This window comes from Mobula hypostoma, chromosome 5 (genome assembly GCF_963921235.1).
Source record: "Mobula hypostoma chromosome 5, sMobHyp1.1, whole genome shotgun sequence".
Lineage (NCBI taxonomy): Eukaryota > Metazoa > Chordata > Chondrichthyes > Myliobatiformes > Myliobatidae > Mobula > Mobula hypostoma.
In genome coordinates, this window is record NC_086101.1 from 187,351,734 (window position 1) to 187,379,525 (window position 27,792).

The 27,792-nt window shown below is 46.1% G+C and overlaps 1 long non-coding RNA gene across 1 annotated transcript in view; it reads left to right on the forward strand.

The window, feature by feature from the left end:
* LOC134346370 (uncharacterized) overlaps nucleotides 1-27,563 on the forward strand; it is a 58,016-nt gene extending 30,453 nt beyond the window's left edge. Inside the window, exons 3-4 of the long non-coding RNA XR_010017921.1 lie at nucleotides 3,699-3,876; nucleotides 25,479-27,563. This is a non-coding gene — a long non-coding RNA (uncharacterized LOC134346370). The remainder of the gene's footprint in view (nucleotides 1-3,698; nucleotides 3,877-25,478) is intronic.
* Nucleotides 27,564-27,792: the final 229 nt, after the last annotated feature.

The window sequence follows — 27,792 nt, forward strand, 5'->3', positions numbered from 1 at the left end:
CTGACAAAGGACCCATATTTGAAAAATTAGTTTGCTTAAGCAAATGCAGTATAACACTCCCGTGTAAAATTGGATGGAGTCCTACACTTTTTCTTTATCATAACTATGGTATTCGGGCAAATATGACTGGCTAAAGGAGACATCAATCTTGATAAAAAATGCTTTAATGGTATTTTAGTAGTTATTGCCGCAATGAATCATGTTGTTATTTTTGAAAATAGCATTAGAGTTTTACATTTAGTAATTAGATCTGACAAATAGACTGAAGCAGGCCACGTGTTATTTTTGGGTTTTATCAAATAAAATTTTAACTTAATTCTGCTCAATCATAACAGTAAGTTAAAAATCTTAATTATAGGCAAAAACAATATTCCTAAACTGATTCTGATAACAGGCTTTTGACTAGAAACCTTGCCAGCCTCAAAGACAGCTTCTCACCTACTGCTATGAGGCAATTGGCTCCCTAGTGTAATAAGATGAATTCTCAATCTCGCTATCTATCTCGTTCTATTTTCTAAATGGGAGCAAATTCAGAAATCAGAGGTGCAAAGAGACTTCTGAATCCTAGCACAGGACTCCCTAAAAGTTAATCCCCTCTGAACACTTTCTGAAGCTTACCTCTGACAACCCCTTAAACTTTTGTCCAATCACCTTAAAGGTGATTGATTCCGGGAATGAGAGGGTTAACATATGAGGAACGTTTGTCCGCTCTTGGACTGTATTCCTCGGAGTTTAGAAGAATAAGGGGAGACCTCATAGAAACATTTCGAATGTTGAAAGGCATGGACAGAGTGCATGTGGCAAAATTGTTTCCCATGGTGGGGGAGTCTAGTACGAGAGGGCATGACTTAAGGATTGAAGGGCACCCATTCAGAACAGAGATGCGAAGAAATTTTTTTAGCTGGAGGGTGGGGAATCTGTGGAATTTGTTGCCACGGGCAGCAGTGGAGGCCAAGTCATTGGGTGTATTTAAGGCAGAGATTGATAGGTATCTGAGGAGCCAGGGCATCAAGGGTTATGGTGAGAAGGCGGGAGAGTGGGACTAAATGGGAGAATGAATCAGCTCATGATAAAATGGCAGAGCAGACTCGATGGGCCGAATGGCCAACTTCTGCTCCTTTGTCTTATGGTCTTATGGTCTTATGGTCTTATGGTATGCCCTCTCATATTAGCCATTTACATGCTGGGAAAAGGCTGGCTATGCACTCTATCATTGCTTGTTATGTTCTTATTCATCCCTATCAAGTCACCTCTCATCCTCCTTTGCTCCGGAAGGAGAAGCCCTAGCTTTCCTCATAACACAGCTCTCCAATCCAGACAGTATCCTGTAAATCTCTTTGGCACCCTCATCCAAGCTTCCACATTCTTCCTATAATGAGATGACCAGAACTGCACATAATATTCCAAGTGTGATCCAACCAGAGTTTTATAGAGCTATAGCATTACCTCATGGCTGTTGAACTCAATCCCTTGACTAATAAGCCTTCTTAACAACCATATAAGCTTGCATTGCGACTTTGAGGGATATGTGGACTGGGACGTTCTGCGGTCCCATAGCTATTTCTGTATCCGGCAGTCCGAGGCATTTCCTGATATCACCTGAAGTGGGTTGAATTGACAGATCAGAGATAACCAGATGGACTGTTATCTTCACAAGACATAAGACTGTAAGATGCAGGAGCAGAATTCAATCATTCAGCCCATCAAGTTTGCTACATCATTCAATCCTGGCTGATTTATTATCCCTCTCAACTCCATACAACTACCTTCTCCCCATAACCTTTAACACCTGTACTAATCAAGAACCTACCACTCCTGCTTTAAATATAGGTAATAAATGTGCATAAACACATAATACCCGCATGTATTTACAAAGTAAACAATATTATAAAAAGTGGTTTAAGGTGTTTACAGTGCAGAGGTAATAGAAGGAGGTTGGTGGAGGATATCTAGAATGGTTGATCAGGTTAACAGCCTGGGGGAAGAAACTTTTAGTATGGTGTGAAGATTTTGTTTTAATAGCCCTATAGGTCTATTAGTAGCTCCCTTCACTCCCAGAAGGATTTTTTGGGGAAAAAGCAGTTTGGTGGGTGGATAGTGTCCAGAATGCCTTCTTTTTTCTTGTTTCTTTGTCCTGGACGTTTACAAGTGATGATAGAGTGAAGCCAACGACCTTTTCAGCTGACCTGACAGTTAGCTACACTCACAAAACACTGGAGGAACTCGGCAGGTCGGGCAGCATCCGTGGAAACGATTAGTCAACGTTTCGGGCCAGAACCCTTCGTCAGGACTGAAGAGGGAGGGGGCAGAGGCCTTATAAAGAAGGTGGGGGGAAGGTGGGAAGGAGAAGGCTGGTAGGTTCCAGGTGAGAAACCAGTAAGGGGAAAGATAAAGGGGTGGGGGAGGGGAAGCAGGGAGGTGATAGGCAGGAAAGGTGAAGAAGGAATAGGGGAAAACACAATGGGTAGTAGAAGGAGGCAGAACCATGAGGGAGGTGATAGGCAGCTGGGAGAGGGAGCAGAGTGAAATGGGGATAGAGGAAGGGAGGGGGAGGGAATTACCAGAAGTTGGAGAATTCTATGTTCATACCAAGCAGCTGGAGACTACCTAGATGGTATATGAGGTGTTGCTCCTCCAACCTGAGTTTAGCCTCATCGTGACAGTAGAGGAGGCCATGTATGGACATATCCGAATGGGAATGGGAAGCAGAGTTGAAGTGGGTGGCAACTGGGAGATCCTGTCTGTTTTGGCGGACGGAGCGGAGGTACTCGACGAAGCCGTCCCCCCATCTGCGTCGGGTTTCACCGATGTAGAGGAGGCCGCACCGGGAGCACCGGATGCAATAGATGACCCCAACAGACTCACAAGTGAGGCATTGCCTCACCTGCAAGGACTGTTTGGGGCCCCGAATGGTGGCAAGAGAGGAGGTGTAGGGACAGGTGTAGCACTTACGCTTACAGGGATAAGTGCCGGGTGGGAGATCCATGGGGAGGGACGTGTGGATCAGGGAGTCGCGGAGGGACCGATCCCTGCGGAAAGCGGAGAGGGAAAGATGCACTTAGTGGTGGGGTCCTATTGAAGGTGGCAGAGGCTGCGGAGGATAATGTGCTGGATGTGCTGACAATTAGCTGTAGTTTTTCCTACACTGTGAGGAGATGCTGCACCAAATCAGACAGTAATGGCTGATGTGAAGATGCTCGCTATAATGGCAGTGTCGAGCTACACCAGTATGTTCTGGGGAAGATGGGATTTTATCATATGCCACAGAAGGTACATCATCCGGCTAGCCTTTTTGTTAATGAAGGATGTACAGTTACCCCATGAGAACCTAGAATTAGAGCACGTGACAACACAGCGATACAGCTGGGGGAGCCACTGCCCCACCACGCCAGAGACCCGGGTTCAATCTGGCCTTTGATGCCGTCTGTGAGCAGTTTGCACATTTCTCCCTGTCAATTGCTTCCCCCGGGGTGTTCCGGTTTCCTCCCACATCCCAAAGGCACGCAAGTTGCTAGCTCCCATTACCCACTCTAAAAGTGTCCCTCGTGTAGGCAAGTGGTAGGACCTGGGGGGGGGAGTTTGACAAGATCGTGATGAAAATAGAAAGGAAATGGGATTGGGGTTGGATTAGTGTGATGGGTGTTTGAAAACTAGTACTGCCTCTGTGGGCCGAATAGCCTGTTTGTTTTTATATTTAGAGATACAGGTCCTTCTGGCATGTCGGTCCTACTAACCTGTCGGTCTTTGGGATGTGAGAGGCATCCAGACCACCCATGTAGTCACAGGGAGTGGCAGGAGCTGAACCTGGGTCACAGAACTGTAATCACGACATTACGCGTCACCCCTGTTTCTACGATTCTCAAACTACATCGCTGGGTAAGTTGTTTCCCATTTAAATCAGAGATGAGGAGGAATGTGTTTCGTTGAAAATTTCAGGAAAGTGAAGTTCTGGCTAAGCTCAGTATATCCATGATGTATCGAATAAAGGAACAGGCTCAGGGTGTGCGGAACTGTATATTTTTAAGATTGAGGTGTATGGAGTGTCCGGGAAAGGGTAGCACTGTTGGCAAAGTGTCCTGTCCTGTCATGTCCATTCTGGGACAGCTCACTCACCTGCGGTCCCCACCCGACACTCAGCTCCCACCTGTGGCGCCAAGTAGCTACTTGCATGTGACAGCGGCCACACCCCAGTACGCCGCGTCGACAGGCGGGGTAAACCAGGAGGGCCTCATACCCTGGTGAAGTAGGGACCCATCTGTCCAAACATGCAAAACCCAGCTCAGGCGGACTGGGCGGATGAGATCGGCAGTGAGATCCAACGGCTAGGAACGTGACCCTGCAACGCTCCGCGGAGAGCGAAGGGCACGACAAGGCACGGAAGCAGCAACGGTCACCCACTGCAACCAAGGAAGAGCCCGATTGTGATGACAACTCATCCTACTGGTCTCGGGTTTCTGAGGTCGAGGAACTGGAGCTGCCCCAATGCAACCTGTTTTCCACTTTAAAAACTTTCCCGCACGGGTTGCACTGTGACCATCAGATACAACGGACAACCAGTCATCAATCAATCATTCGGAACATTAATTGATTTATTATTGTCACAAGTACTGAGATGCAGCAATAAGTTTGTTTTGCATGCCTTCCACACAGATCATTCCGTAACCAAGAGTACACTGAGGTAGAACGAAGGGAGAGTTAGGTACAGAATGCAGTTACAGAAGAAGTGCAGTCACAGGTGGATGGACAAGATGAAAGGGCCACAACAAGGTAGATTGTGAGATCAAGAGTTCACCATTATAAAATGCAAATACTAAGCTTTGTCCCTTCCCTTGGACAACATTGGTGGCGTGGAGAGGGGAGACTTGCAGCATGGGCAACTGCCGGTCTTCCATACAACCTTGCCCAGGCCTGCACCCTGGAAACCTTCCAAGGCGCAAATCCATGGTCTCTTGAGACTAACGGATGCCTATATATATAAGCTTTGTAAGGAGATATTTGGCCAAATGATCAAGAGAAACAAGTAAACAGTAAACGATAAGATGCAAGATCACACTGAAGTGAGGTCAAGAGTCCAGCTTATTGTAACAGTGGGATAGAAGCTCTCCTCAAGCCTGGCGGTACCTGCTTTCACCCTTTTGGATCTTCCACCTGAGAGAGTGGAGAAGAGATAATGGGTAGGGTCTTTGCTGAATGTTTTACTGAGGCAACAAGAAATATGGACAGAGACCACCGAGAGGGGAGGCTCGTTTCTATGATGCGCTGAGCTGTGTTCACAACTCTCTGGAGTTTCTTGCAGTCACGGCTGAGCAGTTGCCGTACCAAGTCATTGTGCTTTCTATGGCACAATGATAAAAAATTGTAAAGATTGACAGGGACTTGCCAAACTTCTTTAGCCTCCCGAGGGAGTAGATGTGTTGGTGAGCTTTCTTGTCTGTGGCATCAATGTGATTGGTGATGTTCACTCCTAGAAACTTGAAGCTCTCAACCTCCTCAACACCGCAGTTGTAGACACATGTATGGCCACCACCCCTCTTTCTGAAGTCAGTAACCAGATGTTTTGCTGACATTGAGAGAAAGCTCAGCAGATAATCAAAATTTCAAAGTAAAGTAAAAGTAAATTTATTTTCAAAGTACATATACATGTCTTACAGGCATGCTCAATAAATCTATGGAATAATGACCATAATAGAATCATTGAAAAACCACCCATCTAGAAGATAACAAACTGTGCAAATACAAAAAGAAGAAATAATAATAATAAATAAATATTGAGAATATGACGTGAAGAGTCCATGAAAGTGAGCCCATTGGTTGTGGGAACATCTCAATGATGGTGTGGGTGAAGTTGAGTGAAGATATCCCCTTTGGTTCAAGAGCTTGATGGCTGAGGGGCAGTAACTGTTCCTGAACCTGGTGGTGTGAGTCCTGAGGCTCCTGTACACATCTCCGAAGGAAGCAATGAGAAGAGAGCATGTCCTGGGTGGTGGGGGTCCCTGATGATGGATGCTGCTTTCCTGTGACAGTGTTTCATGTAGATGTGGAAACAAGACAATGAGAGTAAAACATCTAGTGTTTATTCAATGACTAAATCACACAAATATTATCCCAGTGTTAATTTATCTGCAATGAAATGACTCCCTCATCAATTGTAATGTGTTTAAGGGGAATGCAATGCGATGGTTTCATTTGCGCTTTCTGTGTCAGGGAACATCAAAGAATACAGCAAAGGAACTGGCCATTCGACCCACAATGTTGTACCTAACCAGCTAAAAAACAAATCTAAAACACCCAAACACTAATCCCCCCCTACCTACGCCGTGTCCATACCCCTCCATCTTCCTCACATCCATGTGCCTATCCAAAGCCTCCAATGTATTTGCCTCCTCACACCAGGCAGCATACTCTAGGCATCCACCACTCTCTGAGTAAAAAACTTATCCCCACACATCTCCTTTGAACCTACCCTCCCTTTCACCTTTAATGCATGCCCTCTGGCATTAGAGATTTCAACCCTGGGAAAGAGATACTCTCTGTCCGCTCGATCTATCCCTCTCATAATCTTGTAAAATTCCTATCAGATCTCCCCTCGGCCTCCAGTGCCCCAGAGAAAACAACCCAAGTTTATCCATTCTCTCGTGATAGCACACACACCCTCTAAACCAGGCAGCAACCTAGTAAACCTCTTCTGCATCCTCTCCAAAGCCTCCATATCCTTCCTATAGAGGGGGGACCAGAACTGTATGCAATACTACAGATGTGGCCTAATCAGAGTTTTATGAAGTTTTATGAAGTTGCAACATCAAGTCAGCAGTGCTTAGCATTGAAGTAGTCATAAATATTTAAATATAATCTCACTAGGGTATGGAACGATGTGTTTCTGCAAGAGTCACAGCAGCATTTCAGTCGTTCCCACCGAGAAGTTATTCAGCCTGCTCTATTAATGCATTCACACAATGTGGACATCACTGGCAGTGCTAGCATTTGATACTTATCCCTAATCACCCATGAACTTAGTCCCTATAACGGGTAGTCAAAAAACTAACGCACACATCTCTGCCACCAGCCTGCCCACCATCAAGTACGTATAAACAGAAGGGTGCCAGAAAATGACTAGTAATATCATGAAGATCCCACCCACCCTGCTTATGGGCTGTTTGTCCCACTCCCAACAGGGGGGAGGCTACACTGTATCCACACCAGGACCACCAAACTCAAAAACTACTTTCCCCAAGCGGTAAGGCTGATCAACACCTCCACCACTACTTTATTGTTTCCCGTCAGACACCTTATCTACAGCCTAGTGTCACTTCATGAACATACCAGCAATCTATGCATATAAGTGATCTTATTTGAAGTTCAAAGTAAAACTTATAATCAGAGTATATACGTATATGTCACCACCTACAACCCTGAGATTCTTTTTCTGTGGGCATACTTAGCAAATCTATAGAACAGTAACTGTAATTATCAGCAACTCTTAATTGTAAACAGACTGTGCAAATACAGATAATAAATAAATAACAATAAATAATGAGCATGAAATAACAAGATAAAAGAGTCCTTAAATTAGTGTAGTTATCCCCTTTTGTTCTACAGCCGGATGGTTGAGGGATAGTAACTATTCTTGAACCGGGTGGTATGAGTCCTGAGACTCCTGTACTTTCTACCTGATGGCAGCAGTAAGAAAAGAGCACGGCAACACTCACAACACGCTGGAGGAACTCAGCAGGTCGGGCAGCATCCGTGGAAACGATTAGTCAACGTTTCGGGCCGGAACCCTTCGTCAGGACTGAAGGGGGAGGGGGCAGAGGCTCTATAAAGAAGGTCGGGAGAAGGTGGGAAGGAGAAGGCTGGTAGGTTCCAGGTGAAAAACCAGTAAGGGGAAAGATAAAGGGGTGGGGGAGGGGAAGCAGGGAGGGGATAGGCAGGAAAGGTGAAGAAGGAATAGGGGAAAACACAATGGGTAGTGGAAGGAGGCGGAACCATGAGGGAGGTGATAGGCAGCTGGGGGAGGGGGCAGAGTGACATAGGGATAGAGGAAGGGAGGGAGAGAGAAAAGAGCATGGCCTGGGTGGTGAAGATCTTTGAGGATGGATGTAGCTTTTCTACAGCAGTGTTTCATGTAGATGTGCTCAATGGTTGGGAGAGTTTTACTCGTGATGTACTGGGCCAAAGCCACTACCTTTTGTAGGATTTTCCACGCAAGGGCACTGGTGTTCCCATACCAGCCATAATGTAGCCAGTCAGCACACCTTCCACCACACATCCATGGGAGTTTACTATGGTTTTCGATTACATGCCAAACCTCCGCAAACTCCTGAGGAAGTAGAAGCACTGTCGTGCTTTCTTCACAATTATAGTTATATGATGGGTCCAGGACAGGTCCTCTGAGATGGTGACACCCTGGAATTTAAGGTCACTGACCCTCTCCACCTCTGATTCTCCAATGACTACTGGCTTATGGACCTCTGGTTTCCCTCTCCTGAAGTCTACCATCAGTTCCATGGTCTTATTGATGTTGAGTGAGAGGTTGTTGTTATTACACCACTCAGCCAAATTTTCAATCTCCCCCCTGTATGCTGATTCATCACCCTCGTTGATACAGCCCACAACAGTGGTAAAATTAACAAACTTGTATATGGTGTTGGAGCTGTACTTAGCCACACAGTCATAGATGTAAAGTGAGTAAGAGCAGGGGGCTAAGTACACTTCCCTGTAGTGCTCCTGTGCTGATGAAGATGTAAAGGAGATGTTTTTGCCAATCCAAACTGACTGGGGTCAACCACCGTCCCAGCTATGGGCAAATAGCCCCACTGCCTAGTGGTAAGTCTGTTGAGACAAGGCTAAGGGAGCACACCCTGACAGAAAAGCAATGTGCTGGCGGCGTACAATAGGCAGGCCTTAACAGACAAAGGACCCAACAACCTCCTGCAACCAAGATGTGGGACCGGTTGTCCTGAGATCACCCTTGCCACTGGGATTTACCTCATCATGGTGAAGATAGTGCTACTGGGGATGACGCACCCCCTGTGGCACTTTAAAATCTTCCTTGCGCATGTCTCCACCTCTGACCACGGTGAACAATACCTGGACCTTACATATGGTTGAAGTCTGACGGCGATGGGGCATCTGGCAATGGGAGCAGGTATGAATGGACTGGGAGCTCCTAGTCAGAATCCTGCACGGCAGCGACACAGAGTATTTGGTGGCTAGCAGCTGGGACTGAGTGGCAGTTGTTTTCAGCAGACCCCTGTGCGACTGAGCTGCCCTATTTAGGGACCACACTGCTCACCCCAATTGGGGAAGTGCTTAGAAAAGGTGCCCTAAAAATTGCCCATTCAATCACTCACCTGGATAGGTTACCGTGCCTATTGGGTTATTCCACCACTGTGGTCGAAATAAGGAACAATACAACCTAAAACTGGCAACGTGGAATGTAAGGACTCTCCTGGACTCGTATGGCATCTCTGACAGACCTCACCGGAGAACAGCCTTGATCGCTGCTGAGCTGAGGTGCTACAACATCGACATTGCTGCCCTGAGTGAGACCAGGCTCCTGGTGAAGGCTCTTTAACAGAGGAAGGGATAGGTTACACCTTCTTACGGAAAGATTTCCCCCCAGGTGGACAACATCTCCACGGAGTAGGCTTGGCCATCAAGAATGACTTTCTACCAAGTCTCACAGAAACACCTGTTGGCATTAGTGAAAGACTAATGACCCTCCGTATCCCCCGGCAAAGAAACATTATGCCACGCTTTTCAGTGCCTATGCACCAACTTTTCCATCTGAGAATGAGGCCAAGGAATGCTTTTATCAGACGTTGGATGAAGCTCTTTGCCAGGTCCTAAGAATGATAAGATCCTTTTGCTTGGGGACTTCAACGCTAGGGTGGGACAGAACAACAGGATATGGAGTGGAGTGCTCGGTAGGCATGGTACTGGCAAGGTGAATGCAAACGGCGTGAGGCTACTTACTCTTTGCTCTGAGCATAACCTTACCATAACCAACACCATCTTCTAGCAGAAGGCAGAATATAAGACCTCGTTGGTGCACCCTCACTCTAAACATTGGCACATGATCGACTTCATCATTGTGAGACATAGTGACATCAAGAATATTCTTATCACCCATGCCATGAGAGGTGCAGAGTGCTGGACTGACCACTGTACAATTGTGGCCAAGCTCCGTAAGAAAGAGCGTCCCCTCCCTGCGGCTGCAAAAACCCAATAAAAAGTGGCTAAATTGCAACCGCCTGAGAAACACAGAAGCAAGAAGTGAGTTTCAATGCATCCTAGCTGAGAAAATAAGGGAACTGAAACCTTGTCTGAGCTCAGAAAATACCATGGAACAACAGTGGACCTGTATCAGCTCTGCGCTCTATGAGGCAGCAGCCCAATCCATCAGCCATAACAGCAGGAACCACCAAGACTGGTTTGACGATAACTCAGACACCATCCACAGCTTGCTTAAGGACATGCACAAAGCACACCAGGCAACTTTAGACAACTCTTCATCTACCAGCATCAGACAGCATTGGCAGGCAGCTCGGAGGAAAGTGCAAAAGGCAATACGGGCCATACAAAATGAGTGGTGGACTGAAAAGGCACTTGAAATCCAGTCCTTTGCCGATAATAATGACATGCATAATTTTTACAATGCTGTCAAAACCATCTACAGCCCAATAAATCGATGCGTTACTCCGCTGAAAACAGCAGATGGTCTAACACTTCTGAAGAATCAGAATACCATTCTGCTGAGGTGGACTGTGCATTTTAACGCCCTGCTTAATCAGGACTCTGACGCAATCCCACCATCCCGGACAAACTGCCTGAACTTCCTCCTATCCACGACCTCAGTCTACCACCAGCCTTCCAGGAGGTTCTATCAGCTGTCCAATCCCTTAAGAACAACAAGTCCCCTGGCACTGACAATATCCCTGCTGAGTTACTGAAGAACGGAGGGTACATGTGTATGCACACCCTCTACCAGTACATCACCAAGTCCTGGACTGATGAGAACATCCCACAGCAATGGAGAAATTCAAACATTGTTGTCATTTATAAGAACAAGGGTGACAAGGCCATCTGCGGCAATAGTAGGGGCATATCACTGCTTTCTGTTGCTGGAAAGGTCCTGGCTAAGGTGATGCTTCAGAGACTCATTAGCAACATCACCGAGTCAATGCTGCCTGAATCACAGTGTGGATTTAGGAAGAACAGAAGCATGATCGACATGATCTTTACAGCCCAGCGGCTTCAGGAAAAGTGCCGGGAACAACATCAGGACCTGTTTATGGCCTTTGTCGACCTCTCCAAAGCATTCGACACTGTGCAAAGAGAGCTCTTATGGGATGTCCTCCTTAGGTTTGGCTGTCCCAATAAATTGTTAACATCCTCCACCAGTTCCACAATGGGATGACTGCTCGGGTGACCATAGGAGGACAAGAGTCCGAGCCCTTCCTTGTACGCACAGGGGTGAGGCAGGGGTGTGTACCAGTGCCAGTGCTCCTTAACATCTTCCTCTTGTGTGTTACCAAGCTTCTCCACAACGAGATTGAAGACAGCAGCAGTGTGGCTGTGGACGTCAGATTAGATGGCAACCTCTTTGACATCAGGAGGCTTCACGCAACCACCAAACTCCGTAGAGAGCGGGTCCTGGAGCTGCAGTATGCAGACGACTGTGCTCTGTGGCCCATACTCCGGAGGATCTTCAGACTGTCCTTGCCGTGGCGGTGAGAGCGTACAGCAGGATGGGGCTCACTGTCAATACCACCAAGACAGAAGTGGTTTGCCAATGGAGTACCAGTGTCCCACCCACTCCACCTGTCTTCACTGTTGGTGATGAAAAGCTGTCAGTAGTGCCATCTTTCACATATCTGGGGAGCATTCTCTCTGAGGATAGCGGCATTGACAACGACATCCAGAGCCGCATTAAACAGGCATCAGCTGCCTTTGGGAGACTTCGGCGTAGAGTCTTTCAGAACAGGAGCCTTCATCCCTCCACAAAGGTCGCCGTATACCAAGCGGTCTGTGTCACCACCCTCTTTTATAGCTGTGAAGCTTGGGTAACCTATAGCCGTCACATCAAGTCCTTGGAGCGCTTCCACATAAGCTGCCTCCAGCGCATCCTGGGAACTACCCGGTGTGAGCGGGTGCCTCACACTGAAATACTTGTAAAGACCAACTGCAGGAGTATTGAGGCCATGATCACCCAGCGCTGGCTGCAGTGGCTGGGGCACGTGATAAGGATGCCCCCATGCCAGCTACCCCGCAGAGTGTTATACGGCTAGGTACATCATGGTCGACACTCAGCCGGAGGGCTGAAGAAGTGCTATAAGGATCAGATGAAGAATGCTTTAAGGAAGTGCAAGATCAGACCTGAGGACCTGGAGGATGTTGCTGCTGACCGTTCCACGTGGCAACAGCTGTGTAGCGACGGGGTTCGTATTCTGGAGATGGAAAGAACAACCAGAAGACAGCAGAAGAGAGCTAGGAGAAATGCAGCCAGGGTTGCCACCACTACCACATATACATGTCCCACCTGCAATAGAGCTTGTGGGTCCAGGATAGGACTGTATAGTCATCAAAGATCTCACCGTTAAAGGAGTGGACGTCGTCATCAGATTTTGATGGACAACTGAATAAGAAGAAGAATAATCAATAAAGAGCATCCTGACGTATGCACCTTTGCTGTCCAAATGTTCCAGGGTTGTGTAAAGGGCCAATGAGTTGGCATCTGCTGTAGACCTATTGATTTGGTAGGCAAATCGGAGCAGATCCAAGTCACTATTCAGACAGGAGCTGATATACTGTACTTCAACTCCAGCCTCTCAAAACACTTCATCACTGTGGATGTAAGTGCCACCGGGCAATAGTCATTTAGACAGGCTACCACGGTTTTCTTGGGCATCGGTATGATTGAAGCCTGCGTGAAGGAGGTGGGTACCACACACTGCCAGACTGAAAGGTTGAAGATGTCGTGAATACCCCAGCCAGTCGGTCAGCGCAGGTCTTCAGTACTCGGCTTATTTATACATATACGGTATCTTATTAATTTATATTTAGTGCTATTGTATTCTTTATCTTTTGAGGAGTTTTTTTTGGCTGCATCAGATCCAGAGTAACAATTACAGTATTTCGTTCTCCTTTACACTTGCCTACAGGAAGTGACATTAAGCAATCTTGAATCTGAAAAGATTGCACAGTCTGTCAGAGATGCTCAGCAGGAAGCCTCATCACCAGAACTCCCAAAGAAGCACCAAGATCTCGCTTGGCAGCCGGTAAAAATGATGAGGAGGAGGTCTACAGCAATGAGATAGATTCGTTGCTTGAGTGATGTTGCAATAACAATGTTAGTAACACCAAGCGACTGATTGATAGGAGCAGAATTAGGCTATTCAGCCAATCAAGTCTGCTCTGCCATTCCATTGTGGCTGATTTATTATCCCTCTTAACCCCTTCAGCTCATAACCTTTGACACTCTTATTAATCAAGAAGCCATCATCCTCCACTTTAAATATACCAAATTATTTGGTCTCTACAGCAATGAATTACACAGATTCACCACCCTCTGGCTAAAGAAATTGCTCCTCATCTCTGTTCGAAAGGGATGTCCTTCTATTCTGAGGCTGTGCCCTCTGGTCCTAGACTCTCCCACTATAGGAAATATCCTCCCCACATCCACTCTACTAGACCTTTCATCAAGGAGTCAGCAGTGCAAAAGGTGAAGAGTTTCAAATTCCTGGATGTCCACATCTCAGAGGGTCTGTCCTGGGCCCAACATATTGATGCAATCATGACAAAGGCATGTCAGCGGCCATCCTTCATGAGGAGTTTCAGGAGATTTGGTATGACACCTAACACTCTTGCAAATTTCCATAGATGTACTGTGGAGAGCATTCTAACTGGTTGCAGTACCATCTGGCATGGAGGGGGCCACTGCACAGGATCATAAAAAGCTGCAGAGTGTTGTGAACTCAGTCAGCTCCATCACAGGCTCTAGCCTCCCCAGCATCAAAGGCACCTTCAAAAGGCCATGCCTCAAGAAGGCAGCATCCATCATCAAGGACACCCGTCACCCAGGACATGCTCTCTTCTCCTTGCTGCCATCAGGAAGGAGGTACAGGAGCCTGAAGACACGTACTGTCAGGAACAGCTTCTTCCCCTCCGCCATCGGATTTCTGAATGGACAACAAACCCATGGATATTATCTCACTATCTTTTATTTTGTTCTCTTTTTTGCACCACTTACTTGATTTAATTTAATTATTAATACCTCAACGGTGGAACAGGCGGACAAAGTAACTTCGAACTCAACGGCTGTGAAGGCGGATGAAGGCTGCAACAAATCCATCAGCTCCAATCGTTGTGGTTTCCATGCCATTGGAATCAGTTGGTTGATTTGTGAAGTATCGTGTGCTTCTTGGAGTGCAACATCAAGTACACGTTAAACAAATACACGCACAGGCATCTTCACTCTGTGGGCCACTTGATCAACAGAACAAAGACCATCATCCTCGACCTCGAGGGATAGCCATGACGACGACAAATTTATATATATGCAGTATATAGACATATAGTTTTCACTGTTACATATTGCACTGAACTGCTGCTGGAAAACAACAAATTTCACGGCATAAGCCAGTGATATTAGACCTGATTCTGATTCTGATCCTGAATGGCCAATGAGCTATCCCATGAACATTACCTCCCTATCTTATCTCTCTTTATGCACAAGTTATTTAATTTAATAATACATATAAATCTTATTGTAATTTATAGTATATTTTATGTCAGTGATAATAAACCTAATTCTGATTCCCTTGTACTTTGTACAGATTTCTAGACTTCGTGCCTCTTCCCTGGGTTCTACTGAATACTACAAATACATGATTCATTCACATCTCAGAAATTCACAAATTAACATCTTAAAAAAAGAAGTACCTGTTCCAAATTGTCCACTAGAGCCTTTTTGCAATGTTACGTTGATATTACTTTGGGGAAGGCATCTCACTGTATACACATAATGAACCAGGAGAGATATAAAAACATCTGTCTGCCTTGTAACTAACTTTATAATCCAATTGTATGACTCATATAAAAGTTCCCCAGTGGGCATTAATATTAACTAGTAGTTCACGACAGAAACCAACAGCTGTGATTTACTTGATTGTTCTCTTTCTTCAGCGTTGTGCACCTAGCTTGAAAGCTAGAAGGAGAGGGTGGCAAAAAATGAATAGTTTGCTCTGAAATGTCAGAGGCTAAGAAGTATACTGAATTATGAGGGGCATAGACTGTCAGAATCTTTTCCCCAGGGTAGGAATGTCAAGTACTAGAGGCGGGAGGGGGGGAATGTGAAAGTGGGTGTGTGGGGTATGTTTCTAACACAGTGACTGGAGTGGGCTGCCGGGGATGGTGATGGAGATAGATACGGAAGTGTTGTTCAAAAGAGACATGTAAATATGCAGGGAATGGAGGGATATGAATCATTTACTGGCACAAGAGATTTAATTAGTTTGACATCAGGGCCAGCACAGACATCGTGGGCTGTACTGTACCGTTCTTTGTACTGAGAGTTACATAGAGAGAGCTGAGCTGAAGATTTAGCCACCAATCCAGCAACTTAGAGTTCTGGGATGCAGCTTAATTTTAAATAAAGACAGAAATGCTGGAAACATTCAGCAAGTTAGTCGGCAGCTGTGAAGAGAGAAAAGGAGTTTCACGAGAGAGATCCTTTCCCAGCTCTCCAAAGACTTTGAGTTTCAGTTCACAATGTATCTAGATTCTGCAAAGGTTAAAGATTGAACTTTGCAGTGCAGTCTGCTGCATCTGTGGTCAGCTCCAGGTCTCAGCCCAGGGTCACCGCTCTTTGGGCACTGTTACAAACTCAGCTGTGTTCAGCTCCAGGTCTCAGCCCAGGGTCACCGCTCTTTGGGCACCGTTACAAACTCAGCTGTGTTCAGCTCCAGGTCTCAGCCCAGGATCACTGCTCTTTGGGCACCGTTACAAACTCAGCTGAGGGAGATATGATGTGTCAGTTTGTCACACAGAGGGGAACGAATATCTGGATTGAGCTGCTGGAGGAGGTGGTGGAGGCAGACACAAGCACAATGTTTAAAAGGCATTTGGACAGTACATAGATATGAGTGGAGTGGAGGGTTATGGACCTAAGATGGGGAAGTGGGATTTGCATAGGTAGATATCATGGCTGGCTTGGCTATGATGACCTGTTTCTGTGTTGTATAATTCTGTGATTCCATGCTGTCAGTACCCAAACATTTTGGCATGGAAGTCATACAATTATATGGAGTTCTGGCCAATAAAAGCCTGGGCATGTCCTCTTCACATTCCCACAGTCAAACAATAGGTGCAGGAGCCTGAAGACACCCACTGAATGTTTTAGAAACAGCGGCTTCCCCTCCACCATCAGATTTCTGAACAGACCAGGCACACTGCCTCAGCTTTTGCCCTCTTTTTCCACTACCTTTTATTTTATATATTTCTTACTTTAACTTATAGTACTTTTATGTATTGCACTGTACTGCTACCACAAACAACACATTTCACAACAAACACTCCGTGGCCACTTTATTAGGTACACCTGTTCGTTAATGCAAGTGTCTAATCAGCCAACCGTGTGGCAGCAACTCAATACATAAAAGCATGCAGACATGGTCAAGAGGTTCAGTTGTTCAGACCAAACTTCAGACTGGGGAAGAATTGTGATCTAGGTGATTGTGACCTTGGAATGGTTGTTGGTGCCAAATGGGGTGGTTTGAGTAAATTAGAAACTGCTGATTGTCATGGTCCAGATTGGGGTCCCTTTAAATTTACTTTGTTTATGTTACGATCCGGACCGTTGACTCCCTGTTTCCCTTTGGTTCCCTGTTTTCCCGTGTCCCTCGGCTTTGGTGATTGGAGGCAATTACTCTCAACTGAACCGGTAGTTTATAGTCCCCGGCTTTCAGCCGTTCGGCATGAGAGCGTCTGCAAAGTCAGCAAAGGTATGGCGTGCCAATGTCATCTGGCCGGAGCAAGCCTTGCCTCTGCCCGAAGTGAGTGCCGGTAATTCGCCTTTCCTCACCGGAGCAACCCTGTCCAGTTACCTCGCCAAAGCGAGCCTGCGAAGTTTCCTCACCGAGGTGGGTCCGTCAGTTAACCCGCCGGAGGGAATCAAGAACTGCTGTCTACTGTTCCTGGGCCGAGTCGAGAGTTCGCCACTACCTGGAGGCTCCAAGTCAAGTCCTGGCTCCGGGGGCATTCAAGTACCAAGTCAAGTCCTGTCTCCAGCGGCTTCCAAGTTCCGAGTCGAGTCCTGGCCCTGGCGGCTTCCTAGTTCCGAGTCAAGTCCTGGCCCTGGTGGTCTGTGATTCCTTTCCTACCCCCCTGTCTGAATCCCTTCTCTGCCCCTCTCGCCTCTAGCCTTCGTCTGCAGCCCCCGCCTGCACTTCGGTCTAGTTCTATCGCCGGAGCTAGATAGGTACTGTCTGATGTGCTTTCGTGTTCGTCTTGTCTTGTCCTCGCCTCCGCGGGGTAAGTCAGGCCATCTTGCTGTTGCCCCACGGGGGGTCATGTCTTGTCATGTCTTGTTCTCACCTCCGTGGGGTAAGTCAGGCTGCCTTGCCGTTGCCCCGCGGAGGGTCATGAGTCCCAGCCCTATGTCCTGTACCCAAGGAGGGGTCCCGGCTCTCTGTTCTGTGTGTGAGTCCCGGCCCTATGTCCTGTACCCAAGGAGGGGTCCCGGCTCTCTGTTCTGTGTGCGAGTCCTGGCCCAATGTCCTGTACCCAAGGAGGGGTCCCGGCTCTCTGTTCTGTGTGTGAGTCCCGGCCCTATGTCCTGTACCCAAGGAGGGGTCCCAACTCTGTGTTCTGTGTATGTGTCCATGGTTCCACGTACCTGCTCTCCCGAGACCAAGGCTCTGTGTTCCCATGTTCCTCCTCTCCCTAGCCCATGTCATGTCCTTGCCTGGTTCTGGGGTCCGAGCCCGAGGCAAAACCCAGGTACTGGGTCCTTGCCCAGTCTCTGGCTCGGAGTCCATACCCTAGCCTCTTCATGTCTCCACTAGTTCTGGGATCCAATTCCGAGTCCAAACCCAGACCCTTGGTCCCAGCCTAGTCATCGTCCTGAGTCCCTGTCCAGTTTGCTGCTCCTGCTCCTGCCTTGCTCTCCTGGTATCAACAATAAACTAAATCTAGGTAACCTCACAAGGTGTGTCTTGCATTTGGGTCCACCCTTGCTCCCAATGCCCCGCCATTGTGGCACTGATCTCCTGGGATTTTCATGCACAACAGTCTCTCGAGTTTACAGAGAATGGTGGGAAAAGCAAGAAAAATGAAGCAGTGACAGTGGCAAAAATGCCTTGTTAATGAGAGAGGTCAGAGGAGGTTGTCCAGACTAGTTTAAGCTGACGGGAAGGCGACAGTAACTCAAAACAAAACAGTCGTTACAACAGTGGTGTGCAGAAGGGCATCTCCGAACATGCAGCATGTCGAACCGTGAAGTGGCTGGGCTACAGCAGCAGAGGACCACGAACATGCACTAAGTGGCCACTTTACTACGTACGGGGGGGTATCTAATAACGAGGCCACTGAGTGTGTGTCAGCGATATAAACCCGATTCTGATTTTTGTTCACACATGACTCTAACCTAGCACTCGGTGTGGTTGACTTTTGACCGTCACTCAATGTGTTCTGACAAGCTGCCGGTGAAATTATGCGACAAATTCCCACAAGCTCCATAAACTATGGAGACTATCCCTTGCTGTACATGAAGCTTCTAAAGACCAGCAGGTTTGGTCACAGATGCAGCTCAGAAAGACAGAACCCTGATGCCCTGAGCTAGCAACACACCAATGGCTACACTACTGTGGCGCCTTAGCAGCGTTGAGTTCAAGAGAGAGTTGGAAATAACCTTTGGAAATATTAAATCTGAATCTAATGATTAGTAACTCAAGATCATATGTTTGCCTTTCACGTAAACCTTCACTACACCTCTAATCCTGCGCATGAAGGTTGTGCGTTGAGGAACTCTGAGAAGTCGGCGATGTGCTGGATGTATTTTTAGTGCGTTGCTGGGATCTCTGACGCAGTCAGGAGTGTACTGTAATGTTAAACGGAGCGATTGTTGGCTCAAGTCCCTGAGCAGGCGGCATCTCTCAAAACCATCTGGAAGAGAACCTGACGATCTGTATTTCCTCCAAACATGAATTAATCATAAGCTCTCTCCTATGGTTTGGAGAAGAAAAGCAAATCTGAGAGGAAGCTTTGAAAATGTCTTATCTAAATGTGTCAAGGCTTGGTATGGCTACTGCCCATGACTGCAAGAAACTGCGGAGTTGTGGTCACAGCCCAGCGCATCGCAGAAACCAGCCCCCCCTTTCCATGAGCCTGTGCTTTTAGGCTTTTGTATCGTCTGACCGATGGGAGAGGGGGAAGGATGGACGTCTGTGGTGGGTGGGGTCTTTGATTGTGCCAGCTGCTCAATAGTGAGAAGTATAAACAGAGTATAGAGAGGAGGCTGGTTCCCATGATGAGCTGAGCTGTGTGCACACAACTCTGCAGTTTCTTGCAATCACATGCAGAGCAGTTGCCGTGCCAAGCCGGTGTGCATCCAGACACAATGCCTTCTGTCGTGCGTCAGTTCAAAACTGAATTTCTTCACCCTCCTGAGGACGTAGAGGCGTTGGTGAGCTTTCTTGCCCATGACATCAATGTGATAGGAGCAGGATAAGCTATTGGTGATATTCAGTCCTAGGAACATGAAGCTGTCAAACATCTCAACGTCAACACAGTAGACGGAGACAGGAGCCTGTGCACCGCCACCCGTTCTGAAGCCAACCACCGGCTCTTTTGTTTTCTTGCCAATGAGACGGAGGTTGTTGTCATGACACCATTGTTTATCACTAATTGATCAGATACCTGGCTGATCTCCTCAATACCCTCCTCTTTGTCCAGATGCTTCATAGTGAGCCTTAGCAGCGAATCATTTGTTTCCATCGTCTACACTAGAACGTCCAGATCTTCAGGAAGTCTTGTGATAGACTTTAAGGATCAGCTGGAAGGACAGCCACCCAACACAGGCGTACTGGAAGAGCCCAACATGAACAGCATCTCCACCACTATGATAAAACAACATCAACTCCGATGGATAGGTCATGTTATCTGGATGGATAACTCACATCTTCCCAGACAGATCCTTCACTCCTAATGAAGGAAGACCAGCGAGCTCCTGATGGGCAAAGGAAATGCATCAAAGGAACATTAAATCAATCTGAAGAAATTGAACATTACATCTACAAAATTGATGCTTTGCTGCACGCTTGAGTGCTTGGTGGAGGGCGGCTGATGTTTTTTTTGCTGGTTGGGGAGTGGGGATCATTGCTTTGCTGCTGCTTGTGCGTAGGAAGGGGGAGTTGGGGTCAGCTTTGGTGTTCTAATGTTTAACTGTCATTCAATCTTTGGGGCACTCCTCTGCTTTTGTAGATGTTTGTGAAGAGTAAGAATTTCAGGCTGTATATTGTATGCATTTCTCTGACATTAAATGTACCTATTGAAAACAAGGAAGACATTGCACTCAATAGATACACCTGGACAAAATCTGTTCAAGATAGAGCTGCATTATGTGAGAGCAATCTCCGTTGTGCTACAGAGAACAAGAGGCAGCTGTGAAAGGAACAAGCAGAAGACCCAACCACTAACTGCAGCCACCTTGCCCACACTGCACCAGAATAGGGGCAGCACAGTGGCGTAGTGGTCAGCACAGTGTTTTACGGTACAGAAGACCTGGGTTCAATTCCTGCTGCTGCCTGTGAGGAGTTTGTATGCTCTCCCTGTGACTGCATGGGTCTCCACTAGGTGCTCCAGTTTCCTTGTACAGTCTAAAGATGTACCGGCCGGTAGATTAATTGGTTATTGTAAATTGTCCCGTGATTTGGCTAGGACTAAATTGTGGGATTGCTGTGCGGTGGCCTATTCCACCATATATCTCAATAAATATGTGGATCTCGGATCCGCCTCTGCAGCCACCAATAGACAACCTCACAGGAGAACATCATACTCAACTCAAGTGATCTCACTACTCCACTAGGATGCCAGTCTGTGTTCGATTCTTCCACCAAGAACCTAACCCTGTAAAGCCCAGCAGACAGACCTAACGTAGTGGCAAGTTCCTGCATACAACCACACTCCACTCCCTCCTGGTAAGCCCTATAGTTTTCACATTTTATGTTTCAGAGTGTTACTTGAAGCTTGGATGACAGATCTCCAGTTTTGAAAGACTCAAATTCACTTGGCTGAATCCAGAATTATTCGCTGTGCATTACACACATACAGAGTGACTGCGCCATTTCAAACCCAGCTTCTAGCAGGCGCTGTAATAGGACAAGGTTGTCTGTATCGCAACACATAAATTCAAAGTCCTTTTGAAGGTCTCCTCAGAACATGGATAACAGAGATAACCTCACCGCTATTTGTCAGTATCCTTGTGGGCAGTTTGCTCGAACTGTTGGGGATGCTTTAAACTAAATTTGGCAGGGGGATGAGAACCAGAGTGATAGGACAGTTGATGTACAGGTCGATGCATCCGTGTAGTGAGTCAGTGAGGAAGGACAGGGAGTTGAGAGGGCACAATTGCAGTCAAAGTGTGTCTATTTTAATGCAAGAAGAATCAGGAACAATGGTGGTGAACTTGGAGCATGGGTTTGTAAATGGAACTATGACATTGTGGCCATTGGAGACTTGGCTGTCACAAGGGCAGGAATGGCTGCTGGAAGTTCTGGGGTTTAGATGTTTCAAAGGGAACACAGAGTGAGGTAGAAGAGGTGGGGGAGTGGGATTGCTAATCAGGAAGAGTATCACAGCTGCAGAATGGGAGGGGTTGTCTACTGTGTCAGTGTGGGTGGAAGTCAGAAACAAGAAGGGAACGAGTATGCTATAGACTCCACAATAGCAACAGAGACACTGAGGAAGATCCCAGGAATCAGATTTTGGAAAGGTGCAAAAATGTCATTGTCATGGGGGGGCCTCAACTTCCCTAATAGTGATTAGCACCTCCTTCGTGCAAAAGGTTTGGATGGGGCAGAATTCTTTTGTTCGTCCAGGAAGGATTCTTGACTCAATAAGCAGACAGGCCCACTGGAGGAGAGGCCTTATTGGATTTGATGCTAAGTATTGAACCGGGTCAGCTGTCAGATCTCTCAGTGACAGAGGTTTTTTGGAGGCAGTGCCCTGAACTTGGAGAGAGATAGGAGCAGACAGAATGGGAAAGTTTTTAATTATAGGTGGGCAAATTGGAGGAGGCAGCATCCTGGTATATCTCCTCAGCACCCTCTCCAAATCTTCCACATCATTCCTATAATGAAAGAACAGAACTGAAGAGTTCTCTGAGGAGAGATTTCTCTGCACAGATGGTTCTGAATCGTTGGAAGTCTCCCCTCAGGAGTTGAGGATGACTGGTTGTTGAATATTTCACTGCTAACAACTTTGGGCTGTCAGAAGAACTAGGTATCGAGCAGGCAAGTGAAGCTACTGAATAATGGAGTGACCTTAGGGATGAATCCTGCTTAAATTTGGAAGCATGGTGCACAGATTTACCAGGATGCTACCTGAATTAGAGAGCATGTTTAATGAAGACAGATTGAGCGAGCTAGGGCTTTTCTCTTTGGAGCAAAGGAGGACGAAAGGCGGGAGGAGAAGATGGCAGCGTGCCTGCGTGTGCACAGCCCTCCGGTGAAAAATGATATCGTATCTGTTAAATAGGGGCCGTGGACAATTCTGATTTGATGAAGAATGGACGTGAAAGCACAGAGGAACATCTGGAGAAATTTCTGAAACGCCTGTCCGCTGCTGTCATTACTGTGTGGTTGGGAATCTTTCGGAGGGTAGGCCTCAAAATCCCCAGCTTTGCCTGCTTTTGGCAACCGAGAAGGAGGTCGAATCGTTCGGACAGAGATGGTGCTCAGTACTCAGTGTCGGAGAGCTGATCAGAGCTCAAAGTTTTCGGATGACTCAGAGTCGCATTGTGGTCGGCATGGCAGGGAGAGTTTTTCTTCCTTCTCCCGTCTGCGTGAGATGTGGGACATTTGAGAAACTTTGAACCTTACTGTGCTCACGGACTTCTTCATCAAGTTATGGTATTGTTACACTGTTTGTAACTATATGTTATAATTATGTGGTTTTGTCAGTTTTTTCAGTCTTGGTTTGTCCTGTGTTTTGTGATATCACACCGGAGGAAATAATGTATCATTTCTTAATGCATGCATTACTAAATGACAATAAAAGAGGACTACGTGTCTTCATAATCATAATTGATAGAGGTGTATAAGACGATAAGAGGCATAGATCAATTGAATAGCTAGAGACTTATTCCCAGGGCAGAAATGGCTAATATGAGGGGGCATCATTTTAAGGTGATTAGAGGAAAGTTTAGGGGGAATGTCAGAGGTAGGTTTTTTACACAGGGAGTGGTGGGTGTGTGGAAAACCCTGTCATGAGTGAAGGCACAATGTATTGAGTATAAGGTAAAATAACAACAATGCAGAATAAAGTGTAAAAGCTGCTGAAAAAGTGCAGTGCAGTTAAACAATGAAGTGCCAGATCATAATGAGACAGATTGTGAGGTTCGAGTCTATCTGATCATGCAAGAGGGCCATTCAAGCATCTGATAACAATGGAGAAGAAGCTGTCCTTGAGCCTGGTGGGATGTGCTTTCAGGCTTTTGTATCTTCTGCCCGATGGGAGAAGGGAGGTGAGGATATCTAGGATGGGTGGGGTCCTTGATTATGCTGGCTGCTTTACTGAGACAGCGGGAAGTATAGATCGACTCCACAGAGGGGTGGCTGGTTTCCATGATATGCTGAGTTGAATCTACAACTCTGCAGTTTCTTCCAGTCAGGAGCAGAGCAGTTGCCATAACCGAGCCACGATGCATCCAGATTGAACAGAAGTTCCCAACCTTTTTAATGCCATGGACCCATACCACTAACCAAGTTGTCCATGGACCCCAGGCTGGGAACCCCTGGGATAAAATATTTTCTGTGGCAAATCAATAAAAATTGGTGAGGGTCAAAGAGAACATGTCAAATAACCATATAACAATTACAGCATGGAAACAGGCCATCTCGGCCCTTCTAGTCCGTGCTGAACTCTTACTCTCACCTAGTCCCACCGACCTGCACTCAGCCCATAACCCTCCATTCCTTTCCTGTCCATGTATCTATCCATTTAACTTTAAACGACAACATTGAACCTACCTCAACCACTTCTGCTGGAAGCTCGTTCCACACAGCTACCACTCTCTGAGTAAAAAAGTTCCCCCTCATGTTGCCCCTAAACTTTTGCCCTTTAACTCTCAACTCATGTCCTCTTGTTTGAATCTCCCCCATTCTCAATGGAAAAAGCCTATCCACGTCAACTCTATCAATCCCCTTCATAATTTTAAACACCTCTATCAAGTCCCCCCTCAATCTTCTATGCTCCAAAGAATAAAGACCTAACTTGTTCAACCTTTCTTTATTCCCCCCAAGGAATTGGTGAGCTCTCTTGGCCACACATCAACATGTTTGGACCAGGACAGGCTCTGGTGATGTAGACTCCAGGCAAGTAATACTCACTGGTAGTAGCTACAAAATGCTACATTTTAGACTATGGGAAACTCCTGCATCTTCTTACTGCAGACTGATATTTCGGCTGTTATTCTTTAGGGATGAAATTACTGAGTGGGAAAACTTACTGCATCCTAATCAACCCTGTGTATCCCAAGGGTCTCCCACCAGACACTCACTTAAGAGCTCTTAATTTCATCACGTAATTATGTATCATCAAAGTCTGGATCTTTGTCAATGTTTTATGCATAATATACAATGAATATAATTAACCAGATTCAGCAATGTGATTAATGAAGCAAATTAAACATTGTTAACATAAAAGAGAGTTTTTGGAATTTTGATTTCTTCTCTTGTTGTGTATCCTGTGGTGCCATAGAATTGCTGCAATACAGAGGAGGCCACTTGGCCCATCAGGTCAATTCCAGGCAGACGTAAGAAAGATCCAGTCAGTCCCAATCCATGGCCCTTTCTGAAACCAAGCATTTTTCCCCTTCATGAAATGCTCACGGTTGTTTTCCTGTGGAAAAGAAATCAAAACCTAAGCTGTAAAGTGAGAGGGGAGAGATTTAAAAGAAATCTGAGAGGCAGCTTCCTTGCACAGAAGGTGGTCAGTATATCGCAGTGGGGAAGAAGTTGTGGTTGCACTTTGAGGTGTGTGGTTTTAGGCTCCTATACCTCCTGCCTGATGGAGGAGGTGGAATGGTTTAGATGCTGACGTCCTTGATGACAGATGTCGTCTTCCTGAGGCGTCACCTCTTGTCTTATTCGTGTACAGTTTTTCATAAATTCTATTGTAGTTTTTATTTTCCTGTTAATGCCCACAAGAAAATGAATATGTACTTTGGTAATAAATTTACTTTGATTTTGACTTTATAGGTGTCCTGTCTGGTGGGGAGAGATGTACCCCTGATAGAACTGGGCTGAGTCCCCCACTCTTGCATTCCTGTACGATGGATTTTCCATACCAGGCCGGGATGTGACCAGTCACAATGCTCTCCAATGTACACACATTGACGTTTGTCAGAGTCTTCAATGGCATGCCAAACCTCCTTTCGTATCAAAGTCCTGCAATATGACTGCTCCAGGTGACAGCCATTCTTTATGCATTCAGGCTCTACCTCACGTCTCCTGCTGTAGTTTTTTTTTCACTGATTCTATTGTTCTACTGTGCCCGCAAGAAAACAAATCTTGGGGTAATATATGGTGACGTATACTTGATAATACTTTGATAATGAATTTACTTCAAACTTTTCCCATCCTGATGACATGTAATGACCTCTTCTGGCCTGTGCATGGCGCCAGAGAGCATTGGTTGCCACGGTTTTTAGAGCACCCAAATTGGTTAATTATTGTTTAATAAGAGTCATTAATTGTTTAGAGTTGTTTGTGTTTTTTTCTCAAGCGACTCGCTCTTTGTAATGGGGCTTTCTGTTTAAGCATGTTATGTTTATTTTGATAGCCTTGGGGATTCCGATATTCTTGTATTGTTTAAGTGGACGCCCGATTAGTGCTAATCGCAGGGTCCAAGTTTTGAGAATGTTACTCTCACTGTGTTGCTAGGCCGAGCCATCAATGTTCTTTAGGAATTATCATGAATTAACTCTCATCGCCGTCTCTACTCTCATCGTCTGTCTTTCCTCCGCACTTGGGTTCTGATATTGCCAGCGCACATTGTGACATGAAGCGTCTCAGCTGGAAAGTTGACTGTTAATTCCCCTCCATAGATGCTGCCTGTCCTGCTGATTTCCTCCAGCATTCTGAGGTGTTTTTCTTTATATTTTTTTCTCTATTCCTGCAACTTATTCCCTCTCCCTGCAACTTATTCCCTCTCCCTAACCCTGACCAACTCTCCCAATGCTCTTGCCATCCTTTTGCACCAGGAGTAATTTTCAGCAGCCAGTGGTTTTGTGGGATGAACTTGGAGCCCACACGATCACAGGGACTCTACACAGAGGAGCTCTGGGGCCAGGATTGAACTTCGGTCCCTGGAGGTGTGTAGCAGGAACGCTTACTGCTGTACCACTATGCTGTCCTACTTACGAAGAGAGTCAAGGCAGATGAATAGACGGAGATTTCAGTCTACATAACTCTTTGTGAAATGCCTGACCTCTCCAACAGCCCCCAGTACTCAACAAGTTATGTTTGGTTCATGAAAGAGGGAGCAAAGGAGGGTCGCACTGCTATCAGACTTCTATCACGTCTGTCAGAGGAACAAGAGGCTCTGCAGACCAATCTATCATGAAAACCAGCCTCCAATCCATTGACTGTCTACATCGCCCACTGCCTTAGCAAAGCAGCCAACACAATCAAGGCCCCACCCATCCCAGACATTCTGTCTTCTCCCACTCCTGTCGAGCAGGAGATGCAAAAGTCTGAAAGCAGGTACAACCAGGCTCAAGGACAGCTTCTATTCATAGTCATAGTCATAATCATAGTCATACTTTATTGATCCCAGGGGAAATTGGTTTTCATTACAGTTGCCCATAAATAATAAATAGTAATAAAACCATAAATAGTTAAATAGGAATATGTAAATTATGGCAGGGAATAAGTCCAGGACCAGCCTATTGGCTCAGGGTGTCTGACCCACTGTTATAACACTCTTAGAAGATCCTCTGGTGTGATAAAGATGTACACTTGATCTTCTAATGTATCTCATCATGGTCTTACCCCTCATTTACCTGCTTACCTCTGTGACTGGAAAGAGATTAGTTTTATTTGTCACATCTACGTTGAAACATACAGTGAAATGCCTTATTTGCATCAAATCAATTCAACAAGGATTGTGCTGGGCATTCTGCAAGTGTCACCACACCTCTGATGCCCACAGATCACTGATCCTAAGCAGTAGGAAACTAGAGCAGCTGAATCTAGTTTTATAAAATGTCGACTGTTTATTCCACTCCATAGATCCCGTAGGTGCTTGACTGGCATTTTTATATGCATGTCATAATGCTTAATGTTGTCGATATACTTATTTATGAGAATAAATTTGACTAGCAATAAAATTTGTAGATTCAAATAATTGTATCGAGCTTCATTCTAGACCGCTGGTGAAGATCTTTACCAAATGAAATCCAAATTGTGTACAGAATGATTCCTATTGCTGTATTCCGAGGCAAATGCTTCATAAAAAAACTCCTGCAGAAGTAGCACAAAGCCACATACTTTGAACTTCTGCACATTAGCT